Below are 16579 nucleotides of genomic sequence, written 5' to 3' on the forward strand. Positions count from 1 at the left end.
CACGCAGCACACAAGGAGCAGCAAAACTTGAAACAGCAAAGACTAATACAAGCAACACGGTATTTAGACCGTAGTGAATTTTTTAGCAGCTTTTCTGTTGCCGATTTCGCTTTAGGAATTTGTCTGTACAAACCTGCTCGAAACGAGATAGCCTTCTTGCGTCCTTTCAGCAACACAAGACTAACGACTGGCGGGCGAAACTTTTTCGTGAACAGGATTTATTTTTCGTAAAACTTCGCTCGACATTTGTAAGACCGTAAAAAAGCGCAAATTCGTAAGCTTTACGAAAAATTGGGGAGATGAGCAGGTTTGGAAATGGTGCGCCTCCGTCCCGAGCTACCCTTGCGCCAATAAACTCCAATAATCAATAAATAAAATCCGTCTCGAGTTGGCCTAAGCGACAATGTTATGGCGTGTGGCGTTCACGTACAAGAGGACGCAGTCGATGATCTCAGCCGACCCTGAAAAGGCTTGACCGCATGGATCCGAAGCAACTTCCTATTCCTTAAAGAAATATGCTTTTTGTTCCAATTGACTGCGCATCAAGTTCATTTTGAATGTATAGAAATTCAATCCAACGTCAATTTCTAATGAGTACACTCAGTAGAGGTTTAATTGACATGAGTTCAGAAAGCGTCAATTGATTCACAGCCGATACACATTTAATTCACCAGTTATTGAATCTCAAAACGTGAAAATCGAAAGGCATTCGACTCGGTAGTCGCTAATCGAAAGGTATTCATTATAATGAGAGTTTATATTAACATGATTGTGTGCTGTTGAGCTGCTTATCACATTACTATAAACATATAGGCATGCTGCCGAGATTCATTGTTTGATTCCGTAGGAAAGAGATGCCCCCACTGGCACGACATTGTAGGTCGAAACATCATGGCTATGTAAGTCGCTAGACAGGTCTTGAGTGGAGGTAGTCTAGATTACAACGCTTGGTTACTTGGTTGTATTCAAGAAATTTTAATCCAGTTTGGTCGGCACAGATAGGCTGACTCGTTCCAACAATTGCACTCTGTTTTGTCTTGTCAAAACCAGCAGTAAAAAAAAAAAAAACGTAGATCTGTTTTGCGTAAGGTTTGCTATGTTGTTTGTACAAGATGTGTTTGTATGTAAAATTGCTGAGACGCGGGCTCGACTCATAATGTAACCTGCAAAAAAAAAAGGCTAAAGAAGAAACGCTGTCGAGTAGTTGTTCTCTCGGGTTTTAGGCGACATCAAGAAAATTACTCGAATTACGGGACATGCCGTTTGTCTCTTAATAGAGCGAGTGTTACTCTTTCTTTAGTGTGAGGCCAGCAGGCGGTCAATTGACAAAAATAGATTTTCACTTAAAACACGGTGGACACTCTATTTTTGGAACTCGGCAAGGAATTTTCATAAAACTTCAATTTATACACAATACAACCTGTGGAGAAAAATCAGTAAAGTTGATTTATTACTGTGGAAATTTTTGTAAAGGTAGTTGACGGATATACTGTTCGATGAAGCAGTTTGGGGCCCCAACTTGACATCGGTCCCTTTGTGGGGCATCACTTATCCAGTACCAGGAACCCCGCTCTTGCTCGCAGCTACGTAGCTGTCTGTCATTTGTGTCGTCTGTACTAAAATTAACAACAAAAAGGTCGGTATAAACTTGCCAAATCGTGCGTCGGCCTTTACCACGGCTGATACTTAACTGCGTGCGCATTTTCTTTCTTTCTTTTTAATATTGCGCACATTGTTATTGCCTTAATTTTGCCTGTGCTGAAATACAGCGGGTCGCGCTCTGCAAGCACCGTGATTAAGTCGTCGGTCCGCGACCAGATGTATCGGCGCTTCAAAGCCCGACTTATTTTCGTAGCCACAGGAGCTGAACACTAATGTTAACGAGCTCCCTTGTGGATCTCTGAAAGCCCGTCATGCCGCTCTGTCGAGAGACCGCTTTTGTCAGCCTTCAAGTTTGGCAGCAGTCGACCAACTTCAGCGCTGACTGGAAGCGGCGCCCATCGAAAAGCGCTGCGCTGAATGACAAGTGAGCGGCAGCCGCTATGTTTCTGAGCGGCAACGATATTTTTTTTTTCAAGCTGCAAAGCTTACACGCTTTGCAGCTGCTAGTGTATTTTTTTAAAATCCATACGACTGGTATTGTATTGATACCTACAGCGTATTATCAAACGCTGCGATCAACCCTCAAAAATTCACGGGGTGCGAGTTAAAAAGCTGATTTCTGCTTCTTTCGGACATGTTGCCTCTCCATGAACACTGTTGATCGCGCATACTATATAGCAGGCTGATGCAGACTCTGTGCCCACGCGGAGTGGCTTTTTCTTTTTTTTTTTTTTCTCGTACAACATGCATTGTGGAAATTTTTGCTGCCAACGGTATATCTCTAAATTAGGTGCAAGTATTGGCATGCCGCCGCACTTGATAACTGAAAATGCAAGTTAACCCATTATGTGTGGTTGGTTTCCAGTCCCGTGATGATACTGTGTTAATCGGATTGGCCGTGTATATATATGTTACGTGGGAGCATACCGACGTTGCTTCTCAGCGAGCGGCGCAATAATTTGGCTAGAATGGGGTGCGTCGCTAACTATACATATCTATGCGTTCTTGAATTTGCTGGATAGCTGGCCCTGTATCTCCGTTTAAAAAAAAAAAAGAGAAACAAGAACATGCATGCAGTTCTAGAAAGACACAATGACTTCTTTGACTGAACTCGTATGGCCGCTTCTAATAATAATAATATTTGGGGTTTTACGTGCCAAAACCACTTTCTGATTATGAGGCACGCCGTAGTGGAGGACTCCGGAAATTTTGACCACCTGGGGTTCTTTAACGTGCACCTAAATCTAAGCACACGGGTGTTTTCGCATTTCGCCCCCATCGAAATGCGGCCGCCGTGGCCGGGATTCGATCCCGCGACCTCGTGCTCAGCAGCCCAACACCATAGCCACTGAGCAACCACGGCGGGTGGGCCGCTTCTGTGCGACACTTGGTGGGCACAAACAGAATTTCAGCGCGTAGGATTTTTTCGCGTTTCGGTAATTCTGAGCTCTAAATAAGCAAACGCAAAGAGCAGAGCAAGTGGTGACCGCTCGGTTTATACCGTGATGATACAATAGCATTTTATTTGCATCAAAAGAAAGGCGGAGGCTGTGGATAAAAGCTACTCCAGAGCAGCTTGACAGAAGCCCGCGACTCCCTCACTGCAATGCAATCGGCGATAGCGGCATGCGTGGAGCACTCTAGCAAATATCGAAACACGTGTCAGCTACAGATCGAAAAGCAAAGTTGAAAGGCACTTCTAGTCGACGTCGATTAAAGACAATGGCTTCCTGAGCGAGTAGGGGGTGAGAACGGGGTGCAGTCACTGCGCACGGCACTCTATTGCGTCGCCCCTCGCGTGAGGGGGGTGGGATAAACGTCAGACTGCGTTTTTCTTTTTTTCTTTGCTATCTTCGGGATTGGCCCACTTTCTTAGACTACATTATCTGCGGGATCAGCCCACGAACGACGCTAGAAACATACATTCCCGATACGGAAAAGTGAGGTTAACTCGCTAAGAAAGACATGGTCTTTACAAATATATATATATATATATATATATATATATATATATATATATATATATATATATATATATATATATATATATATACACGTTATAGAGTACGTAGATTGGCACACGCTCACGTGTATTGCAAAATTTAAAGGTAACGTGAGGATTCGTTGCTACTCAAATGAAAATTGCGTATTTACATCGAGAAAAAGAAATCTTAAGGTTTTGTTGTGCAGTTGTGAAAAGATCATTAGCCAGTTATGTTGGTTCATTCAAAAGTGTAGGCAGTGTATTTGACAATTTCTATTTGGAGTATAACCATTTTCGCAGTAAACCACATTCATAATTTCTTTATGTTAACCGTTGGCACAAGACGTAGCGTTGTGTTCATGCCCAGCAAAAAGGTCGCTCAAGAATGTGCGATTTTTTTTTTGTTGCTCTTTTGAAGGCTGTAGTCAGTTTATAATGGTAGAAGTAAAATATAAGTACACAGTAGATTCTGCCTGTGGGAATAGGTCAGATGTATGACAGTTGTAGAAACTATTAGAAGTGTTCTTTTAAACTTCTTTATTTTTTTGACAAAGACATATTTTTTTGCATGTTTGTGAACGTCGCGGTACGTACCCCACACTAAAAGGCAGTAACAAAGGTGCATTACTCAGCGAGCGAAACGCGATCGTCCGACCGCGTGGCAGCCCGCGCTTTTTGTGGCCCCTGTAACTGCTGAGGGGTCGAATGCAGTCACAATGCATCATATAAAGGCTCTCGCTTTCATCTAATGCAAAAATGCATCAGCTTGTGGCATCCACCGGTGGCGCAAGAAGTGCCCGCCGCCACGCGCTCGGGACATATCGTTTCGATCGCCGAGCACTGTACGAGTATAAGAGATAATTATCAATAATTTTTTTTTCTACTCGGAATGTGAGTAATGAGTTACACCGACGTGTAAGGTCGACGGCTTGTCTCATAAACGTATAGATGTCGCGGTTTTGATTCCCGGCCGCATGTCGATGGGTGCGTGAAATGCAAAAAAAAAAGAAAGAAAAAAAAAGAAGAAAAAGCGCTCGTGTACCACGATTTGTGGATGTACGCCGAAGAACCTCAGCCGGTCAAAACTACCTAATCCAGAGCGCGGGTTCTCTGGTTGCCATTGCTTCGGGACGTTAAACCAGATCAGTCATCTCATGAATTTTGCGCGTTACGTGAGCACGAGGGTAGTGACGTCCACGCAGCCGAGTCCGAGATAGTGCGGGCGCTGCTTTGATGGCCGGCAGTCATATGTCACAGCTTAGGAACTGTCTTTACGTACTTTTGTTGTCTGAAAAACGGACTGTGGGAATACTTCGATTGAAGTCACTTCTTGTGACCTTTTAGTCCGCGGAAAGTAGGGATGCGAGCGTTAGCCGAATTTCTTTTCTTTTTTTTTTCTTCCTGCCTCGAGTGGAAAATGTGGTGATGCAGGGGTGGAGATGCGCCGCAGTGCGTCCGAAGAGGAAACCGGCTCGTTCTGCTCTGAATGCTTCGACCGGCTTCTGAGTGCGCGTTTTTTTCGCGCTGCTTCTGTGCCACACGGACGCCACGCAGAAGAGCCCGGAGAAGACGGCGGTCTACGTCCGAACGCGGTGACAAGCCGCAGTGAACCTTCGTGTGTCGTCGCAGCCTGCGAAGGCCGCTACGCCTCGGTGTCGCTTTCCCATCTCGCTGACCGTGACTGTTCGCTGTGTCTGAACGCTAAGGTGTTAACATTCCTTTCTTTCTTTTACTTACACGCACCGTCATCCGGGCGAGGTCGACTGCTTTTCCGCTCTAGCGACACTGTACATGCCGAAGCGGCAAGATGGGGACAACCTGTTTCGGGACAAAGCTTCGTTCTTTGAATGACAACTGCAGAGAGCCCTTCAGCTTGACTGCTCGCACCCCTGCGTTGTAGAAGGTCGCAGTCGGCGTAAATGCAAATAAAAAAAAAAGAGTACAGCAGACAGCCCGATTTGAAGCGCATTTACACTTGGCCTTCCCCATCGTTTCCTCTTTCTGACACGCAATCATTGAAAATGGCCTTATTGCGAGTCATTACGGCGAAGGAGGCGTTCTCACACAGCGTACGCTGCTGCATTAATGCGTTTCCTTTTTCCAAGTTCATGACTAGCCACTTTGAACTGTCGACGACGAAGGGGTCACTCCCGATAAGGCTGACTAGTTGCCTTCAATCAGCGTTGCATGTTTAGTTCGCATTAACGACAAATCCCTTTGTTCACTTGTAGCAGCCGGGAGCTGATGGCAGAAAGCCTTCAAGGTCACGCATCCCGCGAGGGTAGGTGTGCTTGTGCGCTGGCGCACACAAGCGCGGGGCGCAATTGTTTACAGTGTCACGTGCCACCTGGCTCACGTGGGTTCGCAGCACCTAATTTCCTCACAAATGGAAGCGGAGTGACATTCGTTAACCTGACGCTTTTGAGGAATCGTAAGTATTCTCTGCATCACTGTAATCGTGCAACGCTTCAGAAGCTGCAGAACACTAAAACATCCACGTGCTGAGATTTCTGCATTGTGGGAAGCTCCACTTTCGATGTGTCTCATAGCTTTGCTGTGGCCTCGGAACTTTAAAAGAAAAAAAAAAACAAAGGAAAAGGTCGTCGCTGAGCTGTTGTCAGAATATTAATCAAGGATTCCTTGGTACATTATCCAAGTCGGTTTTTGCGCTGACAAGTGCTTTCCCACTCTCGACTATCGCTGGTCTAGTATCGCCGTGCGTTTTGCATCGTCACCTTCTGACTGATGCCGACGACGCGGGCGCGGATGCGTACATAGGGGGTCGGATGAGTGCGGTGTACTGTACTTGCTCACCATCCTTCCTCCCCCCTCTTACTTCGCGTGGCTTTGGTGAAACTTGGGAGGGCATGCGACGTGCCCTGACTGTCAACAGCCGCCTCGGCTGCGTGGCCGAATTTGCGAGGTCTTGTAGCACCGCTGCCTGTCATGACGCGATCAAGACGAAACTCCCGCCCTTGGCCGTTCTTTCGGGCGCCTACATCGCACAGCGACGGCGCGCTTCGCCACCAAAGGGGTTTTCAATGCGAATGTGGGGCGCAGTCAGTTCGCGTGTCGTCGCAGCGCTTTTCTTTTCCAACCGATGGTTACGTAGCATCGCCGAAGACTGTCATGTGCATCGGCTGCGCGTTTTGGTCGGCGGCCAGATACGCTCTGTAGAGTGCCATTTACGCATTCTGAAACCAGAGAACGGCTTGGAATAGCCATTGGTTCATTTACTTCCGCTGCGGCCTCACTATGAGTGCAACACGTGATAACCTGCGAGAGGCATACGTGCAAACGAGACTATCGACTTTCGGGGTTATGTGTAATGCGGTCAGCTCTATCGAGGGTGGCTGTATACGCAATCAGATGGTCATCGAAAAGGAAGCTCATTATTGATGAGTCGGACCTACTCCAACGTTCTTAAGTGAGATTAAGTCGGAGGCCGCCGAGCTGGGAGAGTGAAGACGGCTGTGAGCGAACAGATGAGCGCGTGGCCTAAGGACGGAGGCTGAAGGAGGCGGAGCGTTGCGGAGGAGGAGGCGCGATAGGCGAAGGCGCGATAGCGTCGCCTCCTCTGTCAGTTGCTACGAACTATGTGTGCTCTATGGATGTATGGCGACGAGCGGGACGAAGCAGCAACGCAAGCGGCGGCAGGGCGAGCGCGCGTCAACCGACCGCGACTATGGGAACGCCATGTTACACGTCATAGCACCCATACGCTTGCGCGTAACCCGCGTTCACGAAGGGAAACGTCACTGCAAATTTTCGCTGTAAGTTTGAGAACGCATATGAATATTGAATTAATCAGACAACTTTTTTTTTTTTAATTTCTAAGCGATGGGGTTGCAAAGTAAAAGCTACACGTGGTAGCTTGGCAGTGTTCCTCGGCCCCCATACAATTTTGTGGCGAATAGGAACAGGTTTGCACCCACAGGCAAGAGCAACATGTGACTTGAAAAATACAAATATCCCAAGCATGAAACAAGGTAGTCACTTAACTGCTGCGGTCACTCATATGTTGCTAGTCCTGCTAAATGAACATCTCTCGAGTACTATAGGGCTTCAATTCCCGAAATACATGTACGCAAAGATAGTGACTGAAAATTTAATTGGGGAAAGTTATTTGATATGAAATGACCTGAGTTATTGGCAACTGTCGCACCGTTTCTCATTTCCGCCAATATTTCTCGGCCAGTAAAAAAATTCAGTTCGTCTCGAAGCTCCTATGTTTAGTGTTTGGATACACATTTGTTGCTGAAACTGCCGTAAACAATTCCCGTTGGAACGATGTGGTTAGCAATGTTAAATTTTACGTCCGATATGCATGGCATCGCGCATATTTCATGATATTGCGCGTATTTGGCATTACTTGAATAAGCATTTTCAAAGTTTATATATTTACTTATTCAACCCGTCACTGCGTAATCGTATAAGTGACGTAGTCTGTTCGCCGCATTTCAGAAGGAGGTGAAAACACGAAAGAGAATTTTCGAGGGTGTAAGAACTGAATGGTTCTTATGTTATGCGTCCGTCAGTTTGGCGCCCACTTCGAAGTCTCAAAATCCACACGACACTTTCGTATTCGCGGCCCCTGACAGGCTGCAGGCTACCGGTTACAACATACGCGATCGCTGCACGAAATCGGCGACAACGCACCGCGGCTAATCTTTGCAATCTTCGACAAATATGGTTTCGATTGCGAAGTGGCCGCTGAGGAGTTCGATCGGACGCTCCAGGCCGGAGTGCATCGGGCTGCCCAGAGAAGGCGCGCCCGATCCGCAGGCTGAGAATGCATCCGGAGCACCGCGTGAGTGGTTGGCGCGTCGACGGCAGCACTCGGAGGGCGAGCACTACGAGCGTGCCCAGCGAGGCTGGCCGGCTCGAGAAACGCTGCCTCGCTGCGCCAGCTTTTGCGATGCGCTCTTCTCGCTGCTGTGTTATTTCTTCGCTGCGCTTTTCTTTCAGTTATAAATGCTGTACTAGCCTGGCCGCGCGGGACCGCAGGACGGAGCCTTCTCACCGGTTAGGAGTCGATTATGGACACTATCGCCCGATTTAAAAAAGAACAAAAAAAGATAGCTAGCACGTGATGAATGATAGCGGCACAGTATGAGCGCGTTAAGCGAAAAGTCGGACCTCGTTACGACATCAGTCACGCCCGTGTGAGCTACGTGGTCATTGTTGCCAATGTCGTGGAGGGCTTCAGTTTCTAATCACCGCCCTAATTATCGTCGGAAGGCGTTGAATGCTGCGCGGCTGTGCCAGGGAGTCGCCATGTCCTGCACACCGAGATGAATGAATGAGAGATTGTTGAAATGGCCGAACTTTGCCGATGTTTCCGTATTATCGTGAAATTTGTTCAAACAAAAAGAAGGGATGTGCGAATCGTTCTACACAAATGTATGCACAGTTTTGCGCATTCAGCACTTGTTTAAGCAATAATCTTCCTCCTTTTCTCTGAAAGATTGTCTTTCTTCTTTTTTTCCCTTCGCCTACCGATTGTCCGATTTCTAGATAGGGTGCGCATTCTACGCAGCATGAATCGGTCGGAGCAGTGGTGTTCTTCTTTTTTTTTTAATTTTTGGGCTTGTTATTTCGTAATAGATGGGAAAAAATACATGAAGGGGTAGGAGTACTGTCCGGGCGACGGAATAACATATTCACCCATGTGAGCTCCTTGTTCTTTTTTTTTTTCGCTTCCTGTCGTAGCTTCTCTCTCTCTCTCTCTCTCTCTCTCTCTCTCTCTCTCTCTCTCTATATATATATATATATATATATATATATATATATATATATATATATATATATATATATATATATATATATCGTTAATATGCCAGTAGGAGACAGAACTGCTCCGTTTCCAATGTTATGGGTCGGACACTTTCTATTCGCGGGATTCACTTATATGGGTCCGTAATATATATCTGAACTCACCTATTTGTGCCATTTACCGCGTCGTTCTATCGTTCAGTGTCTGGCAGCCTCGAAGTTGCAACAGGGTCGTTTGCATTTTTACAAAACGAAAGTTTGACTGGTAGGTAACTTCGCATTGACTCCAAAGAAAGCGTTCACGAGCGCTGGTAATTTCCCATCGCGTGTGTCATCTGGATCGCGAACGGGGGCGCAGCGTGGGGCATGCAGCGAATGAACTTCTTCCCCTCCATTCACTCCGTAGAAGTGTGAACACGGCACAGCGGGCCCTTAGAACGCGCCGCTTGCCAGCTCCTTTCTTGTAAAAGTAACAACAAACAACCGCAAAACTGGCGTATGCTGCATTGGTTGCGCAATTGAGCTCGAGGCGGTGTTCGTGTGCCGGCAAGGCCCCGCGTCGGTCATGGCGCTGCAACACCTTTGTCCCCGAGGAAGAAGGGGCGCGTCTGTTCGAGGGAGGGGGGTTGGCGCGGACGTGCACTGCAGCCCACGGCCGCGGCGAGCATCACGTCACCACCCCCTGCTGGGGGCTGCGACCTGGCGCATCGGGGGGAGCGCACGCGATGCGCACGCCGACGACATTGCGCGGCTGCTCGTCGCTTTCGCATCGAGAAAAGGAGGTGGCGGTTGCGTGGCGCGAAGGTCGCAGAAGGTGGCTGCCCGTGCGTCACTTCTGCTGTACTTCTACATTTCGCGGCGAAGCTCTGGCGAACAGTACGTAGAAGTCACGCTGTGTGGGCGCTTCCCTCTGTCTCCTTCTTTTTGGTTCATCATCGGCGATTATACTGCCGTGGTTCTTTCGCGGAAAGCGGTCGATAGCCCAAACTGGATTACCCTCAGACACGCGCCGGTGCCTTTGCACCTACCTTTGGCACGTGCATCGATAGCGCCGCTTGCGTAATCCTCCCAAGGTGCGCCCCGAGCTGTGCGTGTCCCCATATACGGGCCTGCCTCTCTCTTTTTGCAACGATCGTTCTACCGTTAGCTGGCCCCTAGCAGGAAAAAAAAAAAAAAAAAAAGTGCATCACCAAATTGCAAGTGTATGAACATGGTGGCAGTTTTTCCGTCCGATAATATTTTTTTTTCTTTATTTCCTTTTCGTAAGTTTGCCCTACGGCATTAGGAAATGGTGGTAGTTTCTTGGGCATCGGTTATCCGCGTTTCATCGTTTTACGAACAACGCGAGAAGCACGGGAGACAAAAGAGAAAAAGAATCTAGCAATTTATTTACGGCTCCTTATATATATATATATATATATATATATATATATATATATATATATATATATATATATATATATATATATATATATATATACTGGCATACTTCCTTGTAACGTTGGGGAAATTGGAGTTGAGCCGTTTAATTTTACAGCGAAGATGTTAGCCTCTCGGTGGTCGACATTTTTTCGTGTCCGTCCGTGAACAAAAATGATCATCATCAGCAATGGCTCATACCCCCCTAAGCAAGCAAAAAGTGCAATGACAAGCGACCAGGGCATACATTCGTTGAAATCCCCCATACAACACGCAGAACAGCACACGTTTCAACAAAGAACAAGCTCAAAACAAGCACCCGAACCACCAGTAAAGCCTTGCATATCCCTCTCGGCAATTGTAGTGGCGGTTTTGCAACATCTTGGCTGGACGTCCACTTCTGCAGGGCCGGCGAGCTAACTTTATTTAAGCTAACTGGCGAAGAAGCCTATACAGTTGGTGCTGCACCTGTATATCTTTTTGACGTTTTCTCATCTGGTGTTTCGTTGGAATGTTTTCAGTTATAATCACACTTAAGCTTTCGCGGGCTATTAGAAGAAAAATAAAATGGTGAATGTGGATGTTTTGCGGTCCTTCGCCTTCTGAAAATAGAGCTTTATTTATTTATTTATTCATTGATTACGTAATTAATTGATTTATGGATATATTTCCATAATCACCAGCAGTTCCGACATACTTTGTTCTGTGCTGATGCAAAGTGCATGATGCAGAGTACTTTGTCTCGCTGGAAGGGCACATTGGCCGGGCATATCGAGTGCTTCGATTCACGAAGTGTTCCTCTCCATCTCCTTTTCTCTCCAAATAGCAGCGAAACACCAGACTTCACTGGGTAGGGAACCATGGTCGAAACTGCCGTGTTTCCTAGACACCGATGACCGCATCCCAGTTTGCAATCTGTGCAACGGTGCATGGGCATTGCAACCGCCCGTCTGGTCGCAGATGCGTTTGCCCGACACGTTGCCACCACGAATGTGATTGCATGCGCGTCGCTTCCGCACCCCTGACGATTGCACCGCATCCTCAACAAAGCTGGAAAAGACGACTCCCCCATGTGCACACAGTGTGGAGGATAGCCCAATACACCCCATACACTCTGGGACTGCCCGGGTAGTCAACACGTACTTCAATCTATAGTTAGGACGCTTCTAAAAAGACCTCACACATTAGAGGAGTGGCTGGCTGACCTAACACCACGTAATGTGTCCGCGCTAACGGAGCTCACCATGGCGCTTGGGCTTGGAGTACCACAAAAGTGGACCCAGCCCAATCAAGAGTCGACGCCACCAACGTCGCACCTTCGCCCCCGTTTCCGGCAGCCTCTCCACCACCCTAACGCCCAGTAGCCCCGGACAGGGGGCCGGAATGAAATAAATGTTTCTCTCTCTCTCTCTTTCAACGCATCGCAGTTGCCCCCGGTGTGACGTGCTGCGCGGCCTCTTGACGTTTATAATGATTTTACCATGCAGTAGAGGGAACGACGCAGAATCTTGCGGCCCAGTGTTAACGCGAGTATCCGTGCGACAGCTATAAATAGCAGGCTCGATAAGTTGAGGTATATTTGAGCTTTATTTGTTTCTTTTCATTCACTCGACGACGTGACCCGACGTGGGAGCGTAGCGGCTATGGAGTTGCGCTGCTAAACACGCGGTCGCGGGATCAAATCACGGCCGCGGCGACCGGATTTCGACGGGGTCGAAATGTAAGAACGCCTGTGTCCCCTGTATTGGGGGAACGTTAAAGATCCTCTGGTGGCCAAATTAATCCGAAGTGCCCCATGGCGTGCCTTGTCATCAAATCGTGGTTTTGGCATGCAAAACTCCAGAACTCAATTCACCTCGACGACGTGTGGCAGCGTCTTTACGGTATACTCGTAAATGCATGAGCGCCCCACTCTGCGTCATCTCTGCGCTGCATTCAGAGTCTAGCAGCGCGTATGCAGTGAAAGACGCTGCGTGTTGTTGCAGTACGCGGTCGGCCGATTTAAAATCTGATGAGCTGTCAGCGTACGGAGGCGGGGGCAACAATAGCTGGCGCTCTGGATGCCAAGGCCGACCGAGACGCTTTATCTCTTCTTTTCCCTCCCGCTGGCAACTAGAGCGTCGGTATTTCGGTTCTCGGCCGGCGATGCTGCTTTTGACTGCCGCGGCTTTTCGCCGCTCGAATGGGGTCCGCTCGCCGTCGCGCCATGGTTGAATGAAGAAGTAAAACAAGAAAGGAAAAAAGGCGAGAAGTGCAGACGGCGGGAAAGTCGAGATAGCAAGACAGTGGCGTGCGGGCGCCTAAATTACCCAGAATAGCCACCGCCGTGCTCGTGCAAGGAGCGCGCGCACCGTGACTGTGGGTCAAGGTGCCTCCGCTCGGGCAGCACGCGTGGCGCGGGCTCGCTGCTGAGCGGGGGCGCTCGCGAGAAAACTGTTTAATCGGTTCAGTCGACGGCCGCGGAGTCCGAACACGTCGAGGCCGTCGATGGCTGCCTGCTCGAACCGGCTGCACGGAGGAGACACTATGAAGGAGAGAATGCTCTCTTGGCGTTCGGCCACATAACTTTACCTGAAGTGCGCGGAGGGGGATCAACGTATAGAACGGGGGCGAGCAGCGATGTGTGGCAAGGAATTTTAAAGCGCAACTGCTGAGGGCTAGTTCCCACAGTATCGTGTCCGTGTGTAGACACAAAATGCCGAAGATAGTGCAATGCCGGGCCGACCCGCGGCGGAGGTGAAGCAGGCGTTGTACGTGGGCCGATACCGAAGATAGTCGAATGCAGGGCCGATCCGCGGCGCAGGTGCAGTTCGCCATTAAAGGGCCCACGTACACAGCTTCGCTGGTCATCCTTCTTCACAGAAAGGAAGGGCAATGAGTTGTTTATGTGCCTTTCTGTGGCTTCCTTCTTTCCTTCCCTTCCCTCTCTCCCTGTCATCTTTGTTTTCCCCTTTCCCATTCTCCCGGTGTAGGGTAGCCGACCGGAGGTATTCTGGTTAACATCCCTGCCTTCTGCTTTTCTCTTTCCCTCCTCCTTTCTGTGGCTTACATTAGGTCGGGCGGTATTCTTTGCTTTGACCGTCCAGGTTGACTCAGTGTGGCCGCGCGATGGTTGTAATATGTTCGTGAGTCGTCGCGTATGTGGATTACCTACCTCGAGAATATTCGCAATGATGCGCGCTGGTTCTCTGGAGCCATTTTTTGATCCACATGAATAATGTGCGGTCGATAACCATTCGCAATCATCATTGTTGACTGCTACAAAATGTGATCTAAACGCTCCTGCTCATTCCCACCACTGTAAGAAGTTAATTAATGAGATTAGTTTAATTAGAGAAATAAAAAGATTTTTTTTTGAAATGATGCCCGCCTAGGCTAATAATTCATCTGTGGTGACGTAATTTAAATAAATTTCGTTGGATATATATATATATATATATATATATATATATATATATATATATATATATATATATATATATATATATATATATCCAGTGTTCGACGTAAGGAAAAACACTCTGTGTAAGCTACGTTTACACGACCCGTCAAAGTCGAGTCGAGTCGGCTTGTCGGGACGAGCGAGCGTCCAGACGTGTTCGGTCAAACCACCTGCATGCAAAATGGCTCGCCCGTACCCGCTTGACAAGATGCGTGTAAACTCGACCCGCCACGGCAGCTGACTATGGCGTTGCGTTGCTGAGCTAAAAGCTTTTCATCATCATCATCATCATCATCATCATCATCATCATCATCATCATCGAGGTCTCAGGTTTCATCCCGACCGCGAGGCCGCATTTCAATGGGAGAGAAACGCTCTTGTACTTTCATTCCAGATGGTCTAAATTGACTTGGAGTCCCCCACTACGGCGTGCCTCATAAACAGATCGTGGTATTGGCACGTAAAAGGTCAAAATTTAATGTAAAACTTTAATTTAAACGTGGTCGGGTCAGGTTTGGGTTAGCTCGACTTCTGACTCGACCCGGTCGCTTAGAGTTCATGTAAGCGAAGCTATGAACTAGCGAAGTCAAGGTGTTTGCGAGAGCAATGAAACTTGTCAGCGCTGTCGAACAACGACGGCAAAACGACGATTTACTCGCATCCCCGCGCCGTTTGTTCAGATGCCAAATATCGCATTGTCGCTGCCGAACGAATGAAAATAATAGACGCATGAGTACCTCTCATAAGTTACCTGTGGCTTCAGGTTTAGGCTCTGGAAGAAGAAAAGAATAACAAACCGGCTTCGATCGCACGGAAACGGGAACTGTCCGCGTAATTACTTACTATACCGGATTCATTACGGCCAGAATGGCCTCTATAATGCACCGGCGCCGCCGAATCTTAACGAGCGCGCCTCAGCGAAGCGGGGCGCACTCGTTACCCGAAGGGACGCTGTCCTGTGGGGAAGAATGAAAGGGGTCGGCGCGTTAGTGTAATTGGAAGTCGACCGCCCATTCAGATGGCGACGAACTCTGCCGCGACGGGCGAGGCGCGCGCCGACGCCCCATCGTCCAACATGACACAAACGATGACACCGAGCCTTCGGCTGGTTTTGCTCGGACAAACCTTTTGCGACCTCAGCGATGTGCCGATGTCAAGATACTGAGGGCCTGTAGTGTTTCTTCGTTGCCTTTTCCGCTTCGACGATTGTCGGCGGCCATTCACGCAACATATGGACGGCGCTGATAGCCTCGGGGGTCGTGTACCGGCACGACCAGTGCGTGCTGCATTGTCTCGCGGAATTCTCCGCGGCGATCCATGTGCATTCCCGCGGCAGCAGGGAATGCGGCTGGGTTACCGCGTTGCACTCAATGTAAGCCTCAACGCCTAACCCCCGCTTCTCAATGAATCTTGCATGGAAATGCGCGCTCTAGTTTGTCATTCTCCTATCTGCTGGACGCGCTTACAGTCTTATGGCAAGAAACAATTAACAGTCGGAGTTCTCATCGTGATCGCCGAAGACAGAAATACCAAATTGGGTTAAGCCTCGGGCAGAAAATATGCCTACTCGCGAGTCGTAGCCTGAGTTGCTGGACGTGAAAAGTCGGCTAAACGATTGCCTAGGGAGGGCCACGCGCGAGCCGAGCACAAGAGCGCTGCAGGCCACGTGTTTGAGACCCCTGTCATGAAAAGTCTTCGAGATTTCGGTTGCGAGTCTCAATTTAAGTGTGTCCGTCCAGACACAATTAGAGTTCTGCAATAAATTTATAATCTTCGTTCAACCTTCATGAGCGGGTCTTTGTGTAATCGCGACGCCCCGTTTTCTGTTCGACCTCGACTGGCCACCTTATACAGTGGACGAGTGCGGTAGTACGGCGCTGTTGCTTCGGCTATGGGGTCTGCGCGGCGGGCACTGCATTGATCCACACGGTGTTGCAATGCGACGCGGCGTGCTCGTCTCGCGCGCCCGTTTCGCGCTTCGCTGCGTTCGGCGCGTTGGGCTGGCGCTGCGTGTACTTGCGCATCGCTGTCGACCTTGTGACGCGCTGTGGCGTTGGACGAGGTTTCGTGTGTTACGCGTGCGCGTTTGTGTTCGCGATGCGCGTCATCACCAGAGTCACGAGGATCGGCTTACGACAAGCCTAATGTCCACGTTATCGCTCGCCCCAGTCATTCGCAGCGGTTACCTTAACTCTGCTCTGCTGGCAGTGCTAATCACTTATAGCTAGATGAGCGCGTCACACTCGACGGATGATGGCTATGAAGATACTCGGCAGGTTTAGAATACGGGTCTAGAGCTTAGGGTGCCCCAACAAGCGACCGGTTGCGTTCGCGGTCTGCCCCGCCAGGAAAGTGCT

At 48.7% G+C, this 16579-nt stretch overlaps 1 protein-coding gene across 2 annotated transcripts in view; it reads left to right on the plus strand.

Annotated features, from left to right (window-relative positions):
* Nucleotides 1–16579, plus strand: part of LOC142566151 (rhotekin-2-like) — a 206415-nt gene that overhangs the window by 32570 nt on the left and 157266 nt on the right. The window lies entirely within an intron of this gene.

The sequence above is a fragment of the Dermacentor variabilis genome, unplaced genomic scaffold (assembly GCF_050947875.1).
Source record: "Dermacentor variabilis isolate Ectoservices unplaced genomic scaffold, ASM5094787v1 scaffold_12, whole genome shotgun sequence".
In the NCBI taxonomy this organism is placed as follows: Eukaryota; Metazoa; Arthropoda; class Arachnida; order Ixodida; family Ixodidae; genus Dermacentor; species Dermacentor variabilis.